This window comes from Podarcis vaucheri (genome assembly GCF_965113315.1).
Source record: "Podarcis vaucheri genome assembly, chromosome: Z".
In the NCBI taxonomy this organism is placed as follows: domain Eukaryota; kingdom Metazoa; phylum Chordata; class Lepidosauria; order Squamata; family Lacertidae; genus Podarcis; species Podarcis vaucheri.
The window spans coordinates 13,551,452-13,568,763 of NC_138758.1; the positions used below are offsets into that span (position 1 = coordinate 13,551,452).

The window sequence follows — 17,312 nt, forward strand, 5'->3', positions numbered from 1 at the left end:
TTATCTGCAAAAAAACTGCAAAATCGTTGCATGAGATCTTGGGGTCTTTACCAGGCCCCGATGGCAAAGGTGATTCCATTAAATTGTGAACCACCTGCAAAAGACTCCTGCTGCTATTTTCTGCAGATGCAATACAGGCGGTGAAGAAAGTCCTATTTGCTGTCGCTATTGCCACTTGGTAGGCTCTACGTTGAGCTCTAACCCGTGTCTGGTCAGATTCAAAATGAGTTTTCCATTATAATTTATTATCTAAAATGATATACCTAATCAAGGGCAGTTGCTTTTCCAATAGCTTAGGCTTGTCAACAGGAGGGAAATCCTGAGTGCCACAGCAACTCTCATAAGTCTTAGCCAGCATAACCAATGGTCAGGGACAATGTAGTCCCACGGCATCATGGACCACCCCCACATTAGAGTCACTTTCCCCACCCATAAATTTAACTTCTAGCAGGAGAGATGAACCCTGAAGACTGATAATGCCAGTGGATCACACTAACTGTATTTTATCTAGACATCCTGAAAAGGCAAAAGTAGGAACAAAATGGTATGTGTGCGTGTCCAGAGACAGAATAGTAATGGAATAGAGAATAGAGATCAATGGAGCCTATGAATGTGATTTCAGTACCTTTCACCCAGAGGCGGAGCTAGTTGCTCCAGCACACGGAAAGGTGCACATGCTGTGCACCTGGGGGGGGCGGAGCGAGCGTCCCAGGTAGATGCTGCCCACAGCGAGTGTCCCGGGGGGGGCGGTGGCGCAGCAATGTCACTCCCCCTCAGGGATGACACCTGGGGCGAACTGCACCTACCGCACCCCCTTCTTCCGCCAGTGCTTTCACCCATGGTAGGGATTCAAGTCTTTGCTGCAGTCGGCCATCAAAGAAAAGTCCTTTAGGTAAAACGAACCTTTCGAGCTGCAGACTTATGTGTTAATCAGTGCCAAAACATTAGAAGAACTGATTAGTTTTGTTTAACACAAATCCTCTAGGGTTTGGGACGATTCGATTTTTGCAGACTTGATTTGTACACCCTTTGTTCCTTTGAAGCAATAAGGCAGAGATCTTTGAGACCCTTCATTGATCTCTCCTCTTTTCTTGTGATCGCGGTAAGAGTTTTACAAAGTGTGAGGTTCTTCACATTTTTTTGCATGAAACGATTAGCAGGGAGCTTGGTGCTAAAACTTTAATAAAGAGAATTTCAAGTTGCATTCTAGAGTAAAGTGACATGTCAGCTTCAAAAGATCAAGTCAAAATCGTTCTGTGAGCTTCTTCTGTTGAATAAATGATGTTCAGAAGAAATGAAAAAGAGGCTGAGTTGATACAAGATGATAGCTTGAAAACACACTAATTGGTGCTGAGCATATAGTATGTAAATTGTGTATACTTTAATTTTTAAACATCATCGAGATGGTTGAAGCACTTAGAAGATGTGGATTGTAAATAAAATTTAAAGCAGTATCATACCACTTTAAACAGTCATGACTTCCCGCAAAGAATGCTGGGAACTGGAGTTTGTTAGTAGTGTTAAGAGTTGTTAGGAGACCCCTAATCCCCTCACAGAGCTACAATTCTGAGGGGTTTAACATTCAATCCCTCTTCTAAGGGAACTTGGGGACTTGTAACTCTATGAGGGGAATGGGGTCTCCTAACAATTCTCAGTTCCCCTATAGTTCCCAGGGTGCTGGAGGGGGATGGGGAATTATGACCATATAATGTTGCTTTAAATGAGTAGTGCAGATAGGGCCAAGGAGTCAAATCTCTCACTGCTGCAGAGGGAGAGATGAGACAGTGTGGCCTTCTCCATCAGCTTGGCTAGAATCCTCTCCTCTCCAAGAACCTTTGTCATCAGTATCCATTCCACCTGGCTGCCAGAGAGGCAGAGACAGAGGATGGATCTAGACACAGCAAAGAAGCATTTCAGTGTTATAAACTTTGTATGAGAAATGGTGTTGGTAAAAATGGAACTCCACAGTGCCATCTGGTATCACAATATACAATGCATATAAAACACTTTTTCTTTACCCATCTAGCCGAGTCCAGAGAGAGAGAGAGAGAGAGAGAGAGAGAGAGAGAGAAGGAAATTAGACACTGAGCACCCCCCCCCCCCACTGAATGGACCAACGTCTCATTTGACCACATGCAGGTCCAACTACTCACCAGCTCATTCTACAAAAAATCAGTTATCCCAACATAGAGAATGATGCCCAAACCTTGCTATGCACACCACAGATTCAAATATTTCAGCAGCTGAAATATGCCTATTTCCTTACTGCATTACTTTGTGCTCCTGGTTCACGGCAGCCCTTTTCAGGCAGAGACCATGTTGAAACATAGAGGACAAATCAAAGAGCAGGAGACATCAGACAAATCAGTTTTTCCTTTGTCTCTCTTTTGCTGGTTGTCTGCAGCCATTCCAGAAATGAACAATGGGGGGTAGGGAAGATTACAGATTATAAATGTTCCCATTGGAATAAGTGGAAATTTTGGACTCGTGCAAATGCTTGTCTAATGAACAATTTCCAGGGGATGCATTGTGTATGGTAAGAAGGGCAAGCATTTCTCAGAATCACCTTTTGCAGTGGTCATTCCGCCTGTTCATTATGTAGCATCATCTGGGATGAAAATGATGGAACTGGTACCCAAATTTTCTGGTTTTCCTTTCCCTCCCCCCCCCCTTTTGTATCATTTCCAATATATTAAAGGCTATTATTTTAAACTGTAACTGCATGAAGTACTTGGGCAGGAAGGTTTATATAAATGCAGGAAGTAAGCAGAATTTGATTAAATAGAATAGATAATGCTGAGCCCTAACACACACATGTAAGTTCCCTGTGTAGCAGCCATGGTGCAATTACCATTTATGCCTCAACCAATGCTGTGCCAATTGTGGAACTCGGATGCCTAATTATGATCTGCTGGCATTTCCCTGCAAGATTTTGTCCCCATTATGAGAACTCAAGTTAGGAGAGAAAAGGAGAATTTGCCCATGGGGGCCTGAAGGTGGCAGGTGGTAGCTTTTCGTACAAAGGAAGACTGATCATACTCATTGATTTTGTGAGTTACACACTCTGATATTTAATAGCAGAAGAGATGCCCCATGAGCAAGCCTGAAGGGCTGTGCACATTTCTTCCTCCGTGCCTTTTTCGTGTGCATGCTGAGGCTAGAAATGCTGCCAAAAAGCCAATATCCAATTTGTCAAGAGTGTCCTTAGTCTCAAAAGAGACTCTGTAAAACAATAGCTCTCTAGTCAGCCATCTCTTGAGCATCATTAGCGCTATTTCTAAATCTGTTTCCTTTGGCTGCTAAATGTTGTTGGGCAATGTCAAGTGGAAAGTTAACAGTTGGTAGAGTTTTGCTTAGCTAATAGATAGAGATATGTCTTTAATGGTATTTGATGGTCTTAGGCCCAGAAAACTGGCTCGGGGGGGGGGGGGCTCAGGAGAAACTGTATGAGCAGTACTGAGTTTTGCAGCTGGTCACAAAGTACTAGGACTGTGTGCATGAATGCCCCCCCCCTCTGCAGTCTATTTTAAAAAAAAAGTACAGTCATACATCGGGTTGAAGTTGCTTCAGATTGAGAGTTTTAGGGTTGCACTCCGCGGCGACCCGGAAGTAACAGAACGTGTTACTTCCGGGTTTCGCCACTCGCACATGTACACAACTTCTAAATCATGCTTTACGCATGCGCACAAGCAGCAAATCGCACCACACACCTGCGCAGATACAGCGCTTCAGGTTGCGGGCTTTTCATGTTGTGAACGGGCCTCTGGAACGGATCCCGTTCGCAACCAGAGGTATCCCTGTACAAAGGAAATTCTTTCTATTATTCCAGCTTTTTTTGCACATCTACTTTTTATGCTATCTGCTCCGAATAGTAGCTAGTAATGTAAGAAGTTCTTGCTCTTCCTCTTCAAAATTTATTTCTATCAGGTGATATTTGCAACAAAGTGTGTAGACCTTTCGGTCTCTGACCATAGATGGCAGTTGAACACATCTCAATGCAACCCTTGCACCTCCCCAGAAAAATTATGGAACAGCAATAACTAGTAAGGACTTCAAGAGCAAAAATAAATAAATAAATAAATAAATAAAAATGCTTCGCTTGTCGCACATTCTTGTTCCCTGGGGGAGGGAGACTGTGGATCTGGGGTCTTGTGCTGGATATAAACATAGCAAAGAAGGCTCATAGAACAGTTTACTTGTTATAGCGTAGTGAAGACGGATCCCTTTACATATCCAAAGGTCCTTTGTCCCCTCCCCTCCTGCAGACATTCACAGTGTCAACTTTTTAAACTTTAGTGTACAGATTCAAAGGAAGAAATGCAGAATTGCTGTGAATCTGAAGTCAGATCCCAACCTCTGAAAAGGAAGAAGGCATTATGTAGTAGAGGTGTTTCGCCTAAAAAGAATAGTGTTTCCTTCCTCTGTGCTCTGAATCATGCAGGGAGTGTCTGTTCCATGCACTATTTATTTCTGAGCATTGTAACCGTCTGTTTAAAATCGGATGCTAAATCTTGCATGAGTATTGATCATAACTGAATATCATCCATTATGAATACAGCATTTTGTTCTGAAGAATGGCTTATTAAAATGATAGAGGTTGAGCAGTGAAGTGGGGAGGGAAGAAGCAGTGGCTATTTAATTAGCTGCTGTAATTTTTCACGGTCATTGTAAAGAGGGGTGAAATGGCCACATTTTCTTCTCAGCTCTGTAATATCTCTTTATGTACTGGAACATTATATCAGATTCTCTGTTTACCAGGCCTGCACTGAGGATAAAAGAATCACCCACCCACCCCAATTTTAAAAAGTCATTATTTTGCATTTTATAGCAGCAGCTTGAGAAAGCAAAGTTGTTCCTCCTGGAAGAGAAAGTTGCTCAATTATTGATAGTTGCCATCTAATTTGTTTAGTTTTATAAACCGTAGCAGCCAACATCCTTGTTAGCTAATGCCACTTTAAACAGACGCGAGCCTTGTGATGTACACTATGTTAGCTTTCCTGAAATATAAATAACAAATATATCTTTAACAGAATAGCTTGCAGAATCAGCTGCCACTGCTTCAGACACCATCATGCATCCCAGATAAAGGAGGCTTTGGCAGCAGTGGCAGAATGGGGTGGGTGGAGTAGCACCTTCCCATTTCCTGTTGGGTAGTGACATGTGACCAAAGGTGGAGATGGTCAGTTCCAAATTCACTCTTAAAATGTGGGATCAAAGACAACTATGCCATTGTCAAAGGCAAACACAGAAATACCATTACTAAAAGTTTAGGGTTGACAATTGCCCCCTTGATATGTTTTGAGCTACAGACCAGCTTGTGTATAGCAAAGCCTTTCTTCCATCTCTTCCAAGCCCTCATGTGTCTTGATAGCCCTTTGGTGCATGAGGAACCATCCAACTCATAATAACTAATATTACTTTCCCTGATTTCCTTTCATAAAATGGACTATTATGGACTAATTAATTTTTTAAGATGAGAGATCTTACATGTTAAACACCGAGACCTGCAATCACTCTTTTGTTAGCATTTTATTTCCATTCCTTCTCAGGCTGAGATGCCATTTTAAATTAAGTGTGGACTGGAGAGAACATTAGATGCCCCTTAACCACACATAACTCATTTTCAAAGTTCCACATCCCTAGACTAGCAGATAGGTCAACAAAACATAAACATTGTAAAATTATTTTATTAGCCCACGAGCATATTCATGTTTCTTATGAAAGGGTGCTACATATGGCAATAGTATCACTTTACCCCTCTTCCTTATACCACTGATATTGATAATTAGGTAAATTAATTACTTCATCAGCAAATCAGAGGTCCAACAATCTTCCCACAAATTTGGCGGCTCTGAGCACAATAACTAATTAACACAAAGGTGACAAAGTGACCGCTTACCTTTTAAAGCTGTAATTACCCCTGCTATTGCAAAATAGGCCTCTGTTATGCAGATGGCTGATTAGTAAACGTTCCAAAATGTTGCTTCTAATTTTAGTAGCCAAACATACATCTAAGTAAAAAAAACCAAAAATAACCTTTATGTAACAAAGTTTGATTACACTTCTAACAATGTTGAAGGTCTACAAAAGTAATTTTACTGTGAAGGAATAACAACATACTGTACAAGAAAACCAGGGTAGTGTGTATGGATATGAATTTTATATTTCCAAGATCATCTCATGAGATTTCAAGGTTTTAGATGGTACCTACATTGGTGGTAATAATAATAATAATAATAATAATAATAATAATAATAATAATTTATTTATATCCCACCCATCTGGCTGGGTTTTCCCAGCCACTCTCGGAGGCTTCCAACAGAATATTAAAATACAATAGTCTATTAAACATTAAAAGCTTCCCTAAACAGGGCTGCCTTCAGATGTCTTCTAAAAGTCTGGTAGTTGTTTTTCTCTTTGTCATCTGGTGGGAGGGCGTTCCACAGGGTGGACACCACTACTGACAAGGCCCTCTGCCTGGTTCCTTGTAGCTTGGCTTCTTGCAGTGAGGAAACTACCAGAGAGCCCTCAGTGCTGGACCTCAGTGTCCGGGTAGAACGATGGGGATGGAGACGCTCCTTCAGGTATACTGGACCGAGGCCGTTTAGTGCTAAGCTTTTCATAAAATCCTCTCTCTGCATATCTTTGTTCTTCCATCATCTTTATTTCCCTTCTCCTTTCTTTGAACAAAAACCAGTACTCTGCTGTGTTCATTCCTCTAGTTCATCAATGCTATTTCACAAGCTGGCATCAGCATCAGCTGCGCAAACAAGGCCCTGTTAGCAAAACCAGCCAATATTCTAGAGCAGCTGATTCCAATGTGGCACCCTCCACATACTGTTGGATTACAACTTCCATCAACAATAGACAACATGGTCAATGATCAGGGGTTGTGGGAGGAATAGTTCACCAATATATGGACTGCTAATCTGGACACGGAGAATCAAGGCATGTTTGTTGAGACCAGAAGATGAGGAGTAGAGCCAGAGGTCTGGCTAGAATGAGTTACCAACCAAAATTGTGATGTTCTGGGCTATCTCTCTCTAAGAATAATGAAAGCAATGGGACCTTATTGCCAAGCAGTTGTGGAAGCAAGAAGAGGTGAAAAAGCAAAGGAGGAAAGGGCCTTCTTAGGGGAAATGGATTGCCTCACCATACCCAACTTTGTTGCTTCAATTCAGCCAAGTGCTTCATCCTTGCTTTCCATTTGTAAGTAAATCCATCCATTTGCATGCCAAGACCCCGTGACCCTTCAGTTACCTAAGGGTGAATAAACCAGACAAGAGAACAGCATATGGTATTATGGGTTCCAACAGGCCACAAGCAGTGGCTCTTCAGGGTTTCAAATGGGAGTCTTCCCCAGCCCCACCCATCAATGCCAGGAAGTGAAACTAGGATCTTGTGCATGTCATGCATGTTGTTTTTATCACTGAGTTACAGCTCTCCCCCTAGCTAACTGCAGCTCAGGAGAGACATTGCTCCACATGGTATGGTGCCTCCCCCCTTGTTTTGGTCTGAATGCTGCTGGTGGTTGAAATAGGCTTTGTAGTTTGCTAAACAAATATGCAAACCTGCAATGCCTGCATATTGGGGGTGAAAGTGGGATAGATAACTCTAGACATACTCCAGGCGATGATTCTTCTCTTTTAAAAAGACTCAAAAGTTCTTGGGGGAATAAAGGTAACAGAGATAGGGGCTTTGCATGAGTAGCCCACCTCTTTGGAAGTATCTTCCCTGGAGAAAAATATATTGATGGCATACTCATGTTTGTGCTGTTGTTGTAAGCCACTTTGCATTTCTTTTTGCAAAGAAAAAGAATAACTAAAGCATACTTTCGTGGCTGTTCTTCTTGGCATTTGACTGCTGAATTCATGCTAAGTTCTATGTTTTAATTGCTGCTGCTTAGCTGTTAATTTATTGACCTTGTTCTATCCTTGTATATCTGTGTTGTATTGATGTTTTGTTAGCAAATTGGAAAGGTTTTGCCTTAAAAGGGCAGAATGGAAAGGCATTGAATAAATAAATGAATAAGTAAAACCTTCGGCTCTGCCTTTGGGGTGATAATTGTTTTTCAAAACGAGAATTGTTCAAGGATCCTTACTGGATGCTACTGGAGTTCTACTGCTGCATCCCAGATAGAGATTATTTACACACACACACACACACACACACACACTTCATGTCATGAGACAAAGGTTCTTGAAAGCAGAAACACTAAGGCCTACAAGGCCTACACAATCATTCAAGCCTAAGCCTGCTAAGTCATTGTGACTCGTGTCTCATCTTGGGTGATGACTCGTTCTCCCTATAAAAGTAGCCAGACTCTCTATGGGCCTCAGTGTCTGTGTGTGTCTCAGCCAGTGTGTATGTTGTGTTGTTGCAGACAGAGTGGCTCCAGGACTCTAGTGAATCACTAACTAAGACTGTGAAGAGTCAGATAGCTGCTATGAGCACTCTGTGTATGCTCTTTAACTATGCTGCTTCTGAACAACTTTATTTTCTCAAGTAAGAGTTTTATTCTGTTTATGAAGAAAACTCTGTGTTGATTAATTTACCCTTGTGCAACACTTCAGTCCTACTCACTGTGCTGCTATAAGGGCATTCACTGTCTCAACCAGCATCTCTTCCCCCACCCCATTTTCAAATTCCATACTGTAATTACACTGGGAAAAAAATGTATAGTGGGAGGATCATTTCTGTGATACATGCACACACACACACACACACACACAGTAGTAGCTCAGGTTGCAAACTCCACTAACCCGGAAGTAGTACCTCGGGTTAAGAACTTTACCTCAGGATGAGAACAGAAATCGCGCGGTGGCAGCGGGAGGCCCCATTAGCCAAAGTGGTACCTCAGGTTAAGAATAGTTTCAGGTTAAGAACGGACCTCCGGAATGAATTTTCGTAACCAGAGGTACCACTGTGTGTGTGTGTGTGTGTGTGTGTATTTGTGTGTGTGTATATATATATATATGTATATATGTGTGTGTGTGTATATATATATAATGTATATGCAGGTTTTGGTGTCTTCGGGTGTCTTCCCGTGTAAGAGTCGGGGTGTCTGTGCGACGTTTCGACGAGGTCTCACTCGTCATCTTCAGGCTGGTGCTTTCGGCTTCTTGTTACTGGGTTACTTACACGGGAAGACACCCGAAGACACCAAAACCTGCATTCCTGTACCCGTGAAAATCTACGAAAGCAAATATAATGTATATATATATATATATATATATATATGTGTGTGTGTGTGTGTGTGTGTGTGTGTGTGTGTGTGTATAGATAGATGATAGATAGATAGATAGATAGATAGATAGATAGATATAGATAGATATAGATAGATAGATAGATAGATAGATATGTATATGTATACACACACATACATATATACATATTTCTGTCTTGTCGTGGTATGCAAGCTGTCTTTCAAGGGCCATTGCCAACCTGTATTTATGAATGTAATTTGTTGTTAAGCAGAAGTTCTGCAATAATCTTGGCAAAGAAGACAGGGAACAAAACTTATCCCCTGGATCGTAGCTTATCCCTCAACCCACAAAACAAGCCTTTTTGAGCTCCATGTCAAAAATGATATGTTCATCTTTCTTGAGACCGAACACAGTTCCTGTGATAGGGAATGTCGAGTTGCATGGTTGATGCTAATACAAAGTGCTGGAATTCAGGTAGGTGCCTGGGGATCAGTCTTATGAAATGTCCACAAGAAAACAGCTGCAGCAGTCTGATGATTGAAAGACAGGTTTGGTAAATGGTTTAAAAGGCAGACCTTCGGGGGGACTTATCAAGAGATGGTAATGGGCTAAAGAACTTCAGGAAAAATTAGACAGAATCAGCATTCCCCTAAGGGAGATGGCTGAAAATTAATCCTGCCATCAACATTTGAGATCACTGAATTTTCCATATGAAGATTTTGAATTATGAGTGTTTAAAAATACCTAAGAATTACTTTTATATTTTCTGAGAAAAAGCCAACAAACATGCAGAGGTGGGGAGCTGGTTTCCTATGGGCCAAATCTGGCCCACACAACTAGTTTCCCAACCTCTCTTTAGCAGCAGCCCAAAAGGACTTTCTGAGAAGCAGTAGTGGACAGTGGGGTGGGGTGGCAGTGCTCACCTGGCCTCTGGACATCTGAGTCATTGCTGCTATCGGACAGGGGAAGGGCAAGAGGGCAGGAAATTTAGCATAGTACAAATGCACAAGTGAAGGCTATCTGGCATCCCTGCTGGTATACTTGCAGCACACTTACGTCTCTGACACCTCACTCTTTCCTAATAAGTAGCAGTGACTCAGCTCCCAATATGTAGTGGTGACTCAAGCGAGTGCTGCAGCTTCACCACTGTTCACATTCTTCTTCTTTCTCAGTCAGAAAGACCAGGGTCTAGAGAAGACTGCAGTATGGCAAACTACTGTCCCAAGCCACTAGGCCCCAAAGGTTTCACTTGTCTTTCACATTCGGAAAAGTAAGGGTGATAGGAACACTGGCTATGCTGAGATCCAGTGCCTCTAGACACCTACCAATATCTCCTCCCCTACAACTACTAAGGGAAAGAAAATAGTATATGCAATGTATTTCTTTTGCAAAATGTCTCCAGCTGATACACAGTCTCCCAACTTCAATCATCATTGCTTTGAATTACTCGATAATGTTGAAAAGTAAATGAGAAAATTGCTTTGAAAACTGCTCCTAGATATTTGCACATCACAACTATCAAAATGTAGTCGCTCCCTAATAGGTATGTATCTCCCCACTCCCAAATGCTGATATTTGTTTCTTCTTGATATAAATATAAATTTCAGTAATTTAGTGAACTCTCTATTAGGTGTGCTTATTTGGAAGGTAACAATTATGACTACTTCAGTTTCCTAGCAACATACACAATGTGTGCAGATTGTGGTGGTGGTGGGATTGCTGTCCAGAGGAAGAACATTTTTTTTTAAAAAAAATATTTTTTATTGCATTTTCTATGAAAACTTCCATCTTTCCATTTTCCACATCACATATTTTAGTTTGTTGGACCTCCCTCAACTCCTCTGGCAGTCATCCAAAATAATTCTCCTATTTACACATTTCTTAATAATAATATCACCTTTAAATAAAAAATTTTGTATCCTTATTTGCATTCTTGCGATATTCCTTAATTTTCACAAAGCTTCTTTAAAACACACTAGCGTTGTATTCTCCTCACATATGGTTTTCAAATACTCTCTAAATTTTCCCCAGTCCTCCAAAAACTTGTGATCTCTTTGGAGTCTAATTTTCCCCGTTAGTTTGTCCAATTCCGCATAATCAATTAAATTACTTCTCCATTCATCCAGAGTCGGTACTTGTTCTTGTTTCCACCTTTGAGCTATCAGCGTCCTCGCGGCAGTTATTGCATACTGGAAGAGTTTGAGATCCCTTCTATTTATTTCCTTTCTGGTTATCCCTAGTAGGAAGGTCTCTGGTTTCTTTACAAAGCTGTATTTCAGCATTTTCCTTACCTCATTATATATTTTTTCCCAGAACCCCTTCACTTTCTCACATTCCCACCACATACGCATAAACGTGCCCTCTTTCTCTCTACATCTCCAGCATTTGTTACAGGTCTTATACATTTTAGCCAACTTAGCCGGTGTCATATACCATCTATATACCATCTTCATGGCGTTTTCTTTTAATGTTATGCATGCTGCGAATTTCAGATTTTGATTCCATTTTTTTTTGCCATTCTTCCAGCTCTATACTGTACCCTAGATCTCTGGCCCAATGAATCATTACCTCTTTCACCTCCTTGTCCATCGTGTGCCATTCTAATAGGATTTTGTACATTTTAGATATAATTTTACAATCGTTAGTGACAATTTCTGTTTGGAACCTTGAGTCCTTTTCCTCATACCCTTTTTCTTTCACCTCCTTTTTAAACATATCCCTTATCTGCAAGTAGTGCAGCCAGTCAAATACATGTTCTTTCACTTGTTCGTATGGTTTTACTTTCCATTTATCCCCTCCTTTAATTACCAAATCTCCATATGTAATCCAATTACTTCTCATATTGAGTTTCTTAACTCCCATCATCTCTAAAGGGGATAACCAATGTGGTACCCCCCTTTCTAATATATTTTTATATCTGTCCCATACTTCGATTAGCGATTTCCGGAATACATGGTTTTCAAACGATTTATGACCCTTTTTTTTCTCCTGCCATAGATAAGCATGCCACCCGAACCTATTGTCGAATCCCTCTAAATCCAGTAGTTTTATATTTTTAAGCTTTATCCATTCTCTTATCCAGCAAAGACATGATGACTCATAATATAGCTTCAAGTCTGGCAGGGCAAATCCTCCTCTTTCTTTTGCATCCGTTAGCAATTTATATTTAATTCTCGGTTTTTTGCCCTGCCAGATGTATCTTGAAATCGATCTTTGCCATTCCTCAAAAATTTTAACTCCTCTTAATATTGGGATCATCTGAAATAAGAATAGTCAGAGGAAGAACATTTAAACAGTAATGATGTCAAAGTATACCAATGGAAAAAGAAGCAGAAATTGCTGGAGTTGGTATGCTCGTCTTTAGTCAGGAATGAAAAGCAGTCAAGCAAATGCAAGCAGTATTTATTGATATCTTTGCTGTTTTTAAGTCCAGAAACAATATGCAGTTGGTGACTCTAACATTGTTTTGATGTTTCCTTTACATTGAAATGAATGTCGGTTATGAAAATTCTTATGTACCTTAATGTTCAGTGGTGCCTCGCAAGAGAAAATTATTTCGTTCCGCAAGTTTTTTCTTCTTGCGAGTTTTTCGTCTTGCGAAGCACGGTTTCCCATAGGAATGCATTGAAAATCAATCAATGCGTTCCTATGGAGACCGTCCGGGGACAGAGGGGAAGCGCCGTGAGCCTTCCCCTCTGTCCCCGGACCTGTTTTAAAGCAAGGGAAGGGGCAGCGGGGAGAATCGCTTCTCCCCGTTTCTGCCCCTTGGTTCAAAAGGGGTCCGGTGAGAGAGGGGAAGGCGCGCGCACGCCTTCCCCTCTGTCCCCTCTTTTGAAGCAAGGGGCGGAGGGGAGAAGATCGCTTCTCCCCGTTGCCGCCCCTTGGTTCAAAAGGGGTCCAGGGACAGAGGGGAAGGCGCTCGCGCGCCTTCCCCTCTGTCCCCGGAGATTGCGGGGCTGGCAATGGGGAGAAGCGATCTTCTCCCCGCCACCCCTTGCTTCAAAAGAGGTCCGGGGTGCGGGGGCAAGCTTCGTTTTGCAAAGCAAGCCCATAGGGAAATTCGTCTTGCGAAGCAACTCGAAAATGAAAAAACCTTTCGTCTTGCGAATTTTTCGTCTCGCAAGGCGTTCGTCTTGCGGAGCACCACTTTACCTTAAATAGCAGACAGCAAGAAAAATAACATAATATTTGGCAGAAACTGAACTACAGAAAAATGGAAACAGTGCTGATTGTGACAAATACAGGTTGGAATGGAAATCACTACCATCTTAGATCCCTAGCTCCCAAAGTAATGTCTTTATACAGCCAGTGCCAAAGTATGTGAATAGGAAGGAAAGCAGAAATACGACCAGATTATCAAGCTTTACCCAGAATTTTCACTGTGCAGAAAATTGGATCAATACAATGAAAGAAAACTAATGAGATAACCCTAAAGATGCCTGACTCACCTTGATGTAGTCTTTATGTCAGCGCATGCACACACACACACATACATACACAGTGGACCCTCTAGTTACGTACTGCTCTGGATACGTAACTTTCGGGTTACGAACGCGGCAAACTTGGAAGTGTATACTTCTGGGTTTCGCCGCATGCGCAGAAGCGCTCAATCGCAGCAGAGACGCCTCTGCCTACGGACTTTTCTGGTTGTGGACGGAGCCCTGGAACGAATTTAATTCATTTCTGGAGGGTCCATTGTGTATGTGTGTGTGTGCATATATTGCTGCAATATATCAAACCCCTCAGAAATAATATGTATGCATCTGTAAAGCAATTGCACAGTTCTTTTAAATTTTGGATTCACAGATATTTCATTACTCTGCCTTGCTCAATTACGATTTAATATTTACCTTTGTGTTTATGAATTATATATATCACAAGGTCAGGATCTTTGGAAAGAGAACCAAAAAATACATCAGATTTTTCAAGCTACACTAAGTGTTGCATGTTTTATAGAAACCTTTCTCTTCCCTTTTATATCAAGAGATGCAGGTACAACGGTAGATAGGCTTCCCAGAAGGTTTCATTATGGAGACATTATCAAGGAAGCACAACATGAAATACAGCCTTTTCCTGAAGTGTGAGCTTAGACATTTTTTCTCACGAATTTATAGAGAAGTAGGCAACCCGCTTATTACCTAGAGCAATGATGGAAAATTATTGTGAAGCTTTTAACTAAATGATTTTGAAGCTTTAATTAGATGCATACACATGGACATGTTTGGGGTAATGCGAGTTCATCAATTAAGGAGACATTCACCATGCCTCATGGGGAATATTCACATCTTCTGACCATATAGAAGCAGGGCTAGCCAACCCATGAGACAAGGTGAGGCGACCGCCTCAGGCAGCAGGATCCCGAGGAGAAGCAGATCCTGGTGTTGATCTTTATTCCTCTCTTGTTCCTGATGTAGATCTTCACTTGCCCCTTCTTCCCTAGGTGTGTGTGCGCGCGCCATTTTGTGCTTTACCTCAAGAGCCAAAATGCCTTGGGCAGGCCCTTTGTAGAGGGAGTTGTGCACATTAACCATGATATGTATGTGTTTTTCCTCTGACGGAAATAGGAGTCTCTTAACAACTCCGAGCAGGGCTAGGGGTGCAGGCCACCCAGGCGCCGGACTGTCAGGGGTGCCAGGCTGAGAGTCCAGGGCCCGAGAATTGAATCCAGATGCTCTGACTGACTGGCGGGCCTTTCCGCTGTGGGTGGCTCTGCGACCAAGTCAGCGAGACACTGAGGCAGCTGGCCAGCTCCGCCCTCCTGCATGCCTGGGACTGGGCAACCGGGGGGGGGGGTGCTGGGAGGATCATTGGGGTGCGGGTGACAGCTTGCTTTTATCCTGATTTGAACTACATTGTGGTCTTAGAGACAAACCAGTGGTGGTGTTGAAAGTGGCATTACATTTAAAATGCATTTTTGGGTGGGGCACTGAATATGGGGGACTTATCAAGATCAAGTCAAGTGTGGAGGGTGTGTTTAACCCTTTCTCCTCTGCAGGGCCCTAAGGGAAATCTCAAATCCATAGCTGTCAAGTGTCCCTTATTTGCAGGGACAGTCCCATATTCCAGCGTCATGTCCCGCTGCTGTCCCTTATTGATGGATGTCCCTTAAATGACCCTTAAATGATGTCCCTTAAATTTCAAATGAAGCAGCTCCTCTCCCTCCCTCCGTCCCTGCCAGCCAGGGAGGAGGGAGGCTCCAACTGTGTTGCTTGGCTGTGTTGCTCACCCAATAAGAAGTGTAAGAACGACTGGGTGGTGGATCTTGCATGCCTTGTGTGAGGCTAGTTAATGCAAGCTGAGGGGTTTTTTGAATGCTGGATGCCATTTTGTTGCACGTGCTGTTGCAAACTTTGCAGTGCAAAGCCAGGCCGGGGAGCCATCTTAAGTTGAGGCTGCATAGGCCTTGTGGTGTATGTGATTCAGATTCTATTCAGTTGAACCTCTGGTTACAAAGTTGGTTGGACAGTGTTCTCGAAGCTACCTGCATGAGTTTGACCAGACTGCAGGAGGACCTGGAACAGGTGAGGCTGCAGGTCCCTTATTTTGGCTGCTGGTCCCTTATTTTCAAATCTGTAAGTTGAGAGCTATGCTCAAATCACAAGCATTATTTGTTTTGAGATGGGATTCTCCCATTTGCAAACTGAAAAGTTTTTAATAAATAAGAAACCAAATAATATCCCTTCGCCTACCAATCTAGATGTACGAATTTGTGTGAAAAGAGAAAGGAAGATAGAGGGTCTGTCCCACCTCCCCTCCATTCCCAGGAAACCCACTGTATTCTGATGAATTGAGGGGGCAGGGAATCAATTGGTTTTTCTGTGGGTTGACATTTGTTGCATTCAGTGGAAAGCAGTGATTTTTCCTGGGGTAAGTGATGGAGCAAAAGGAAAACCACGTGGACCTGTGATTTGAAAGCATGGGATAAGGAAAAGACCTTTGGGTCCATGAAATGTGTCATTTAGTGCGGTGAAGCTTAATTTTTGTAATTTTTTATTTTTTTATTTTTTTATAATGTTTATTAAGTTTTCCAAATTTAAACAAAAAAGACAAAAAACAAAAATAAAAACACAAAATACAAAATACAGAAATACAAAAATTAAAAACACATATAATTTCATTCACCCATTTTCTTAGACTTATTTCTCGGACCTCCTCATAACTCCCCTTTTTGTATTCCAATTCTAATTATTCATTCAGCAAATCCTCATCCTCAATTTTCACTTAATTTTACACCTTTCTTCTCCCCCCCCCAATTATCTTAATCATTACAACTAGTAACCACTTAACTTCAGTCCAGCATCAATCTAACATTCACCAATTTTGTAATATTTCCCAAGATAATTCTTAATTTTCTTCCAGTCTTCTTCCACCGTCTCTCCTCCCTGGTTTCGGATTCTGCCAGTCATTTCTGCCAGTCCCATGTAGTCTATCACTTTCATCTGCCATTCTTCCAGTGTGGGTAGATCTTGTGTCTTCCAATACTTTGCGATAAGTATTCTTGCTGCTGTTGTAGCATACATAAAAAGTTCTATCCTTCTTTGGCACCAATTGGCCAACCATGCCCAGGAGAAAGGCCTCTGGTTTCTTCAAGAAGGTAAATTTCTTCAGGGAACGGTATTCAAAATATGTTTTTGGGTATGAGGAATTCAGATCTGCTTTTATTTTTGTGACTGGACGACACGTAGCTTGGTAAGTCTGCATTTGGAGAAGCAGCACTCAAACTTTCAGAAAAGCAAAAAAAGTTAATGTTACCTTCTTAAAATGTCGGGCATTACTTAATAATAAAAACATCAAATAACAAATAATATTAATATATAATATAACTGCAAATACTTGGCAATCATTTTTTTATGATTTCCATGCAATTTTACACAAATGTTACTTCCCAAGAAATACTAAATTATATTAATTTAACCAAAATATATTTTGAATCCCCAAGTCATGTTACAACTTTTTAGCACTCCACCCATACTCCTGGGACGACCCCTGGGACTAGCTGGGACTGGAATCCTGGAAAACTGTAATTGGGGAAACAAAGCTCCAGAGGAATCAAAAGCTTTGCTCCCTTTACTTGCATTGGAGGGACCATGGGCTTCCTAAACAGTA

At 41.7% G+C, this 17,312-nt stretch overlaps 2 long non-coding RNA genes across 5 annotated transcripts; one reads left to right on the forward strand and one right to left on the reverse strand.

Moving 5' to 3' along the window:
* Positions 1–1,532: 1,532 nt before the first annotated feature.
* On the reverse strand, positions 1,533–8,560 carry LOC309523486. 3 transcript variants are annotated; one of them, XR_014215395.1, is made up of 4 exons: positions 8,039–8,560; positions 7,159–7,260; positions 5,900–6,011; positions 1,536–1,891 (listed from the first exon to the last, which is right to left on the reverse strand). It is a non-coding gene; the product is annotated as an uncharacterized lncRNA (long non-coding RNA). The 3 variants fall into 3 exon arrangements; XR_014215396.1 differs by having other exon boundaries at positions 1,539–1,891; positions 8,102–8,560; XR_014215394.1 differs by lacking the exon at positions 8,039–8,560 and having other exon boundaries at positions 1,533–1,891; positions 7,159–8,032.
* On the forward strand, positions 8,360–10,920 carry LOC309523506. Of its 2 annotated transcripts, none has more exons than XR_014215422.1 (3): positions 8,360–8,459; positions 9,478–9,680; positions 10,609–10,920. It is a non-coding gene; the product is annotated as an uncharacterized lncRNA (long non-coding RNA). The 2 variants fall into 2 exon arrangements; XR_014215423.1 differs by lacking the exon at positions 8,360–8,459 and adding an exon at positions 8,817–8,917.
* The last annotated feature ends 6,392 nt before the right edge of the window (positions 10,921–17,312 follow it).